This window comes from Helianthus annuus, chromosome 10, assembly GCF_002127325.2.
Source record: "Helianthus annuus cultivar XRQ/B chromosome 10, HanXRQr2.0-SUNRISE, whole genome shotgun sequence".
Lineage (NCBI taxonomy): Eukaryota > Viridiplantae > Streptophyta > Magnoliopsida > Asterales > Asteraceae > Helianthus > Helianthus annuus.
The window spans coordinates 128673639-128683273 of NC_035442.2; the positions used below are offsets into that span (position 1 = coordinate 128673639).

The 9635-nt window shown below is 40.3% G+C and overlaps 2 long non-coding RNA genes across 2 annotated transcripts; both read left to right on the forward strand.

Annotated features, from left to right (window-relative positions):
* Positions 1-342: 342 nt before the first annotated feature.
* Positions 343-1523, forward strand: LOC118483326. The gene is made up of 3 exons (XR_004870348.1): positions 343-466; positions 1000-1053; positions 1317-1523. It is a non-coding gene; the product is annotated as an uncharacterized LOC118483326 (long non-coding RNA).
* Positions 1524-7114: 5591 nt separating this feature from the next.
* LOC110881330 lies at positions 7115-8352 on the forward strand. Its single transcript, XR_002559692.2, has 3 exons — positions 7115-7243; positions 7777-7830; positions 8094-8352. It is a non-coding gene; the product is annotated as an uncharacterized LOC110881330 (long non-coding RNA).
* The last annotated feature ends 1283 nt before the right edge of the window (positions 8353-9635 follow it).

Consider the following 9635-nt stretch of genomic DNA (forward strand, 5'->3'; position numbering starts at 1 on the left):
GTGAGTCACTTACTATTCAAGGAGATACCCAGCATGGATTGCCAGAGCAAGTGTCCATGCTCAAGGCATCCAGATGCATGCAGAAAGGATGTGTCATTTATATGGCACAAGTTACCATTTGTAACACCCCAAAACCTACAAGCATGTACATTATATAGTTAAATAAAAATATAAACCTAGTTAGAATGTAATTTGAAAGAATAACCTAAAAGAAAAAGTTAGGTTAATTAAAAATAAGTTGTAGAAACATGAGGGACTAAATTAGGGAACGGGGAAAGTGATTTCTTTTAAAAGAAAATACTAACACACACCACACACACTTCAGTGTGTGTGTGTGTCGACTGAAGCAAGGGAAACAAACCCCAAGCCCTCAAATCCTACAAATCCAGCAAATTGAAGAAGAATTCTTGGCCCAAATCATTGCATGTTTGCATAAAAACGTTCCTCTAAGTTAGACAAACGAATGGTGAGTCGAATTTCATGATTTGGTAATTTTTCATGAATGGGTTTTGATTTAGTATGAAGCTTTCTTTGAAATTGAATATGAATGTATGTTGAATTTACCTTATAGAGGGCTAAATCATGCTTAATTTCTGATTTAGTTAGAGATTTATATGAAACCCATTTGCAAATGTGATGATAGAAAGAATTATAAAAGTTCTATGTTAATTGGTATGATGACTAAAAATGGTAGTGTTCATATCAATGGGTTGTTAGTTAGAAACAATTTACAAATGAAAGTTACATGGGAAATTATTAGAATTTGATGTTCTTGATGATATTGATATGAAATGGTTAGGTTATGCTTATAATACTTGTACTCTATGCTTGATAGGTAGTACGCACGCCAAGTGTTTGCTAAAATGCTTGAAAGAGATAAATCTCATATTGAGCATTATTACATTGATTAGGACCTAGACAACCTTGAATGATAATGCATATCTTAAGAACGAATTTCAAATATGACATGAGATTAAAGTATGTGAATTCGGAATGTAGGAATAAAAGAAGAAAGTTCAAGTCAATCCGGATCACAAGCGAAGGACGGCAAAGGTAAGTTCTAACTTACATATTATCATTATAGTGTAATGTTGTAGTATACTATTGTTTAATGATTGAAGTTGTATTATGTAACAAGTTATGGTAAGCCGTTATGTAATCAAGATATGGGTCGAATGAGTTAGAAGGGTTATGTGTGAAATTAAAGAAGCTTATGTTTAGAAAGAAGGTTTAAGAGGTTGACTTGAGGTCCATAATTGCAATTGATGTTGTATAAATTTTATAGTAAGAACGACTAACGGTTTGCTTGTATGTAGGTAAAGCGACTTGCTAAATGACGTTTCTTGGATCGAACACCCATGACGTACGCTTCCGCAAGGATATTAGCTTGGGTCAAAACTTTTGCTAAATGTACTTTTGGTAAAATGGGTCTTTTTGTAAGTAACAAAACTTGGTTGTTGTTAGTTGTCGAACTCGTAGTTGAAGACAATGTCAGTTGTTTATGAAATGTTGGGTTGTAAGTTATTTTAACATCTTCTAGTTAGTCATGTTATGGTTAAATGCAGAATTTTTGCTTGTGAATTATTTGACCCGTTTGGTATTTTCACCGAATGAAGCTCATTAGTGTCTTTTTAAGTTTTGGCCCTTACAAGTTGGTATCAGAGCCTAGGTTTGAGGGATTCGAGTAAGTGATGGTGCTCGAACTCAAACCGAAAGCTCTTGTGAAAGTGTGTTCGTTCCAAAGCGCCGCGCAAGTAAGTAATTTAAGGATTTTATGTTTGTAGATAGGAATGGGAATGGGTTACGGTTTAGTTACTAGTATAACATGGTTGGGGATGTTAAGGTGCGCTATGGAAAGTTTCGGGACTGCACAGGGCCGTTTCGGGTTGAAAAAGGGGCTGGAAATGAAAGATTTTAGTAAATCAGCGTTTGCACACCAGGAAGCCCGTCGGCGACGGGCTATATGCCGTCGGCGACGGCTCCCTCCCACCCGACGGCTTAACCACCTGCCTACGGGCAAAAGGTGGCGACGGGGTTTTCCCGAGCCCGTCGGCGACGCACTCAATGCCGTCAGCGACGGGTCCCCCCTAAATGTTTTGCTGAATTTGTTGTTATTTTTGTTAAGGCCCTTAATTCGATTATGACATTCGTTTAACATAAAGAATACCCCGAATTAACTATGAAACTAAGAAATTCATGATAGCTAGTATGCTTTAATAATGAACGTGCGAAAGGATGAGGAGTTCTGAAATGCGAATGGATAAAGTAAGTGACACATTAAGAATGTTTGTAAAGAAGGATTGGATGGTTCACGATTTGTGAAAACGAACTATTGAAAACAAATGATGTATATATATAGAAAGATGAGGAGGATTAAAGTGACAATGATTAATATGAATGTTTAAATTGTAGATGGCAAGTGGAGGAAACACGGATAACACAGAACGTATAACTCGGAACGAGTTAAACAAGATGATCTCGGATGAGTAACGAGGGTAATTGATGCAAACGTTTCCAAGCTAGCACAAGAGGTGGAGGGCCAAGTACTTAGTACGGTAGAAAATATGATCACGGGCAAGGTGGATGAATTGAAGGAAATGATAGCCGGAATTCAAGGCAAGAAAGAGGCAAGACGGTGCACCTACAAGGATTTTATGGCATGTAAGCCTACGACCTTTAACGGGGAAATTGACCCCATAGAATGCCAAAGATGGATAGCTAACATGGAAGGGGTGTTCATTCGGAGTCATTGTGACAAGGAAGACCAAGTCATGTTTGCCACGGGGCAACTCATGCGAAGGGCTAAAGATTGGTGGGACTCGTATAGTAAGGAGATTGGAGAAAATCGAGTTCAAACCTTGACTTGGCAAGAATTCAAACAGCCTTTTATCAAGTACCATTGTCCACAATCGGCTGTGGATCGAATTCAAGAAGATTTTCTCCGGTTGCGACAAAGGGATGAATCAGTTAACGAAATCACGAACACTTTCCTCGATCAACTGAAGTTTTGTGAAGAAATAGTTGGAACAGAAAGGAAGAAGATTATTCGTTATCATGGCATGCTCAAAGCTGAAATTCGGGAGTTCATAACTCCTTCAAAATGTGAAACTTTGGACGAGATCATTGATTTAGCAAGGGATAGAGAAATCGAGATAAAGAGGCAAGATGAACGTGGGGAGAAAAGGCAAGCCGAGAAGGGGTCAACTCAAAGCTCATCTAAGAAACCCAAAACGCATGATCAAGGAAAGAAGGAAGCTTCCAAAGGCGGGTTCCCACGATGCAAAACATGTGGAAAACCCCATTCCGGTGAGTGCTTATTGGGAAGGAAGGGGTGTTACAATTGCGGGCAAGAAGGGCATCCGTACTATAACTGTCCGAATCCCAAAAGGGTGTGCTACAATTGCAATGAATCGGGCCATGTGAAAGCCGATTGCCCAAAGCTCAAACAAGGGCCGAAGAAAGAAGGAAAGAAAGAAGAAACTGCGAAAGCGAAAGGAAGAATGTTTCAAATCTCCGCGGAAGAAGCAAGAGCTCACCCGAATGTGGTCTCAGGTATCTATATGATAAACTCTATACCCACTTATATATTATTTGATACCGGAGCTAGTAGGTCATTCATTTCTAGTGAGCTTGTACGTTCCCCTTTATTCACGATAGAAAGAATGTGTACAGCACTCGAGGTAGAAATTGCCGATTGTAAGAGTTACCTACTGCATGAAATATGTAAAGGGTGTAGAATCACTATAGATGATGAAGATTTTATTATTGATTTGATTCCTATGGTTTTGGGAGAATTTAAAGTAGTGGTAGGAATGGATTGGTTAACCCGTTATCACGCGGAAATTTTATGCGAAAACAAAATTATTCATGTGACATCCCCTAAAGGGAAACGGGTAACCATTCATGGGGAAAGGGAAGTAGGGGCAAAATTTTGTACCATTTTAGAAGCAATTAAGTACGCGAGGAATGGAAGTAAAGCATTTTTAGCCTATGTTGTCGATACTAAATTAGGAGCTTTAAAAATTGAAGATACTAAGGTAGTGAATGAATACCCGGATGTATTTCCGGATGAATTGCCGGGACTTCCACCCGAGCGGGAAGTCGAGTTTCGTATCGAATTAGAACCAAACGCCAAACCGGTAGCCAAAGCCCCTTACCGATTGGCACCCGCGGAAGTACGAGAATTAATGGTCCAATTACAAGAACTTCTTGACAAGGGTTTCATACGCCCTAGCATATCCCCGTGGGGAGCGCCTGTTTTGTTTGTTAAAAAGAAAGATGGGTCGATGAAAATGTGCATCGACTACCGTGAACTTAACAAACTCACGGTGAAGAACCGATACCCACTTCCGAGAATAGACGATCTCTTTGATCAACTTCAAGGGGCAAGTTGGTTCTCAAAAATCGACTTGCGATCGGGCTACCATCAAGTACGAGTAAGGGAAGAGGATGTACCTAAGACTGCGTTCAGAACTCGCTACGGACATTAATTCCTGGTAATGTCATTCGGGTTAACTAACGCTCCGGCCGCTTTTATGGATCTAATGAATAGGGTATGCCGAAATATGTTAGACCGGTTTGTCATAGTGTTTATTGATGACATTTTAGTATACTCTCGTAGCGAGTCTGAACATGCAAATCATTTACGTCAGGTACTCGAAACGCTTCGAAAGGAAAGATTATATGCTAAGTTTTCTAAGTGTGCGTTTTGGCTTAGGGAAGTGCAGTTTTTAGGACACGTGATTAACAAAAAGGGGATTTTAGTGGATCCCTCTAAGGTGGAAGCCGTGATGAAATGGGTACCCCCGAAGAATGTAGGTGAAGTAAGAAGTTTCCTAGGTCTAGCCGGCTATTATCAGAGATTTATTCAAGACTTCTCCAAAATAGCCCTCCCTTTAACTAAACTAACAAAGAAAGAAGAAAGGTTCGAATGGAATGATGATCAGCAGAAAGCTTTTCGAATGTTAAAGGAGAAATTGTCAAGTTCCCCCGTTTTAACGCTACCAGAAGGAACGGAAGACTTAGTGGTTTATGCGGACGCATCTCATCAAGGGTTGGGTTGTGTCTTGATGCAACGAGGCAAAGTTATTGCCTATGCTTCAAGACAACTAAAGCAACATGAAATTAACTATCCAACCCACGATCTCGAACTGGCAGCGGTAGTGTTTGCCTTAAAAATCTGGAGGCATTATTTGTATGGAACGAAATGCACTATTTATTCGGACCACAAAAGCCTTAAATACTTCTTCGAGCAGAAAGATCTCAATATGAGGCAACGAAGGTGGCTAGAGTTGATCAAAGATTACGACTGCGACATTCTTTACCATCCGGGAAAAGCTAATGTTGTGGCGGATGCGCTAAGTCGGAAGGAATACCCACCACCCATTCGAGTAAAATCGATGAGAATGATAGTTACACCAAACCTTCTTGAAACGATACGAAAAGAGCAAAATGAATCCTTGAATAAAGGCGATCCGAAAGGTGAAAGAACGAAAGGGTTTGAAAGTGAACTTGAAGCAAACGCGAACGGATTAAGAACAAGGTTTGGGCGGGTTTGGATACCGCGACACTGTGAAGCGAAGACCTTATTAATGGAAGAAGCGCACAAGTCCCGTTACTCGGTCCATCCGGGAGCCACTAAAATGTATCACGATTTGAAGGAAAATTATTGGTGGCCGGGAATGAAACGTGATATTGTTAAGTACGTATCCAAATGCTTGACATGTTCCCAAGTGAAGGCGGAACATCAGAAACCCTACGGAAGGATGCAACCTTTAGAAATCCCGGTATGGAAATGGGAAGATATAACCATGGATCTTGTGACCAAACTTCCTAGAACGAGAAAAGGGCATGACGCAATATGGGTCGTTGTTGACCGACTTACCAAAAGCGCCCATTTTCTACCCATTCGAGAGACCTATTCCTCGGAAAGGTTAGCGGGGGTTTATGTGAATGAGATCGTTTCCCGCCACGGTGTGCCAGTGTCTATCGTCTCAGATCGGGACGCGCGATTCACCTCCCGCTACTGGCGGAAATTTCATGAAGAAATGGGTACTCAATTGCATCTAAGTACCGCATACCACCCGCAAACGGATGGCCAATCCGAACGAACGATTCAAACTCTCATAGACATGTTGAGAGCATGCGTGATGGATTTCGGGGGAAATTGGGATGAACATTTTCCATTAGTAGAATTTTCATATAATAATAGCTACCAAAGTAGCATACAAATGGCACCGTATGAAATGCTGTATGGAAGAAAGTGTAGAACCCCGGTTTGTTGGGGAGAAGTAGGGCAAAGGGAACTCGCACCGAATGATGTGGTGGCGATAACCAATGAAAAGATCGACGTCGTACGGGCCCGGTTAAAAGCGGCGCAAGACCGACAAAAGTCCTATGCGGATAGAAGAAGTCGCCCTATAGAGTTCCAAGTAGGAGACCGAGTATTCTTGAAGGTGTCTCCGTGGAAAGGTATAATTCGATTTCGTAAGCGAGGAAAGTTGGGTCCCCGATATATCGGACCATTCGAAATTCTAGCTCGAGTTGGAAAGGTGGCCTACCGGTTAAATTTACCTACTTCATTGGAAGGGATTCATAATACCTTTCACGTGTCACAACTACGAAAATGCTTAACGGATGAAACGGCCCATGTACCAATTGAAGACATTGAGATCGATGAGAAAATGAATTATATAGAAAGACCGGTAGCTATAAAGGATACCAAGGTAAAGACGCTTCGTAATAAGGAAATCAAGCAAGTCTTAGTCCAATGGCAACACAGAAAGGGATCGGATCTCACTTGGGAGCCGGAGGATGAGATGAAGAAGTTCTACCCGTTTTTATTTGGTACGTTAACCGGGTTTCGAGGACGAAACCTCTTTTAAGGGGGGTGGACTTGTAACACCCCAAAACCTACAAGCATGTACATTATATAGTTAAATAAAAATATAAACCTAGTTAGAATGTAATTTGAAAGAATAACCTAAAAGAAAAAGTTAGGTTAATTAAAAATAAGTTGTAGAAACATGAGGGACTAAATTAGGGAATGGGGAAAGTGATTTCTTTTAAAAGAAAATACTAACACACACCACACACACTTCAGTGTGTGTGTGTGTCGACTGAAGCAAGGGAAACAAACCCCAAGCCCTCAAATCCTACAAATCCAGCAAATTGAAGAAGAATTCTTGGCCCAAATCATTGCATGTTTGCATAAAAACGTTCATCTAAGTTAGACAAACGAATGGTGAGTCGAATTTCATGATTTGGTAATTTTTCATGAATGGGTTTTGATTTAGTATGAAGCTTTCTTTGAAATTGAATATGAATGTATGTTGAATTTACCTTATAGAGGGCCAAATCATGCTTAATTTCTGATTTAGTTAGAGATTTATATGAAACCCATTTGCAAATGTGATGATAGAAAGAATTATAAAAGTTCTATGTTAATTGGTATGATGACTAAAAATGGTAGTGTTCATATCAATGGGTTGTTAGTTAGAAACAATTTACAAATGAAAGTTACATGGGAAATTATTAGAATTTGATGTTCTTGATGATGTTGATATGAAATGGTTAGGTTATGCTTATAATACTTGTACTCTATGCTTGATAGGTAGTACGCACGCCAAGTGTTTGCTAAAATGCTTGAAAGAGATAAATCTCATATTGAGCATTATTACATTGATTAGGACCTAGACAACCTTGAATGATAATGCATATCTTAAGAACGAATTTCAAATATGACATGAGATTAAAGTATGTGAATTCGGAATGTAGGAATAAAAGAAGAAAGTTCAAGTCAATCCGGATCACAAGCGAAGGACGGCAAAGGTAAGTTCTAACTTACATATTATCATTATAGTGTAATGTTGTAGTATACTATTGTTTAATGATTGAAGTTGTATTATGTAACAAGTTATGGTAAGCCGTTATGTAATCAAGATATGGGTCGAATGAGTTAGAAGGGTTATGTGTGAAATTAAAGAAGCTTATGTTTAGAAAGAAGGTTTAAGAGGTTGACTTGAGGTCCATAATTGCAATTGATGTTGTATAAATTTTATAGTAAGAACGACTAACGGTTTGCTTGTATGTAGGTAAAGCGACTTGCTAAATGACGTTTCTTGGATCGAACACCCATGACGTACGCTTCCGCAAGGATATTAGCTTGGGTCAAAACTTTTGCTAAATGTACTTTTGGTAAAATGGGTCTTTTTGTAAGTAACAAAACTTGGTTGTTGTTAGTTGTCGAACTCGTAGTCGAAGACAATGTTAGTTGTTTATGAAATGTTGGGTTGTAAGTTATTTTAACATCTTCTAGTTAGTCATGTTATGGTTAAATGCAGAATTTTTGCTTGTGAATTATTTGACCCGTTTGGTATTTTCACCGAATGAAGCTCATTAGTGTCTTTTTAAGTTTTGGCCCTTACACCATTGATGAGCCGAAGCCGAAGATTGAAGATATCCCTGTTATCTCAGAATACCCTGAGGTATTCCCTGAAGAACTACCCGGTTTGCCACCGAATAGGCAAGTGGAGTTTCGGATAGATATCATTCCAGGCGCTGCGCCTGTAGCAAGAGCACCATACAGATTGGCACCAACGGAGATGAAGGAGTTGAGGACGCAGTTGGATGATTTATTAGCTAAAGGTTTTATTAGACCTAGCTCGTCTCCTTGGGGAGCGCCAATCTTGTTTGTTAAAAAGAAGGATGGATCGATGCGTCTGTGCATCGATTACCGTGAGCTTAACAAGGTTACTATCAAGAATAGGTATCCGTTACCCAGGATCGACGATCTGTTCGATCAGTTGCAAGGAGCAAGCTATTTCTCCAAGATCGACCTGAGGTCCGGTTATCATCAGTTGAAGGTCAAGGATGAAGATGTGCACAAGACAGCGTTTAGGACTCGATATGGACATTACGAGTTCCTAGTGATGCCTTTTGGGCTCACAAACGCACCAGCCGCGTTCATGGATCTCATGAATCGTGTCTGCAAGCCCTATCTAGATAAATTCGTTATCGTCTTTATTGACGATATCCTTATCTACTCGAAGAGCCAAGCTGACCATGAGAAACACCTTCGTTGTATTCTCAAACTTCTGCATCAAGAGAAGCTTTATGCCAAATTTTCGAAGTGTGAATTTTGGCTTCGAGAAGTCCAATTCCTTGGACATGTAGTAAGCGAGCGTGGTATCCAAGTAGATCCCGCTAAAGTAGAAGCAGTCATGAATTGGCAGGAGCCGAAGACTCCTACCGAGATTCGCAGTTTCCTTGGATTGGCAGGCTATTATAGGCGATTTATCGAGAACTTTTCGAGGATTGTTGCGCCCCTAACTTCGTTGACTCGTAAGAAGATTAAGTTCGATTGGGGCCCTAAGCAGCAGGAATCCTTCGACATCCTGAAGAAGAAATTGAGCAATGCGCCAGTGTTGACATTGCCCGATGGTGTTGAAGAATTTGTGGTGTACTGTGATGCATCACACACTGGCATGGGCTGTGTACTCATGCAGAAAGGCAAAGTCATTGCCTACGCTTCTCGACAGCTCAAGGTGCACGAGAAGAACTACACCACCCACGATTTGGAATTGGGTGCAGTTGTATTTGCTTTGAAGCTATGGAGACATTACTTGTATGGAACC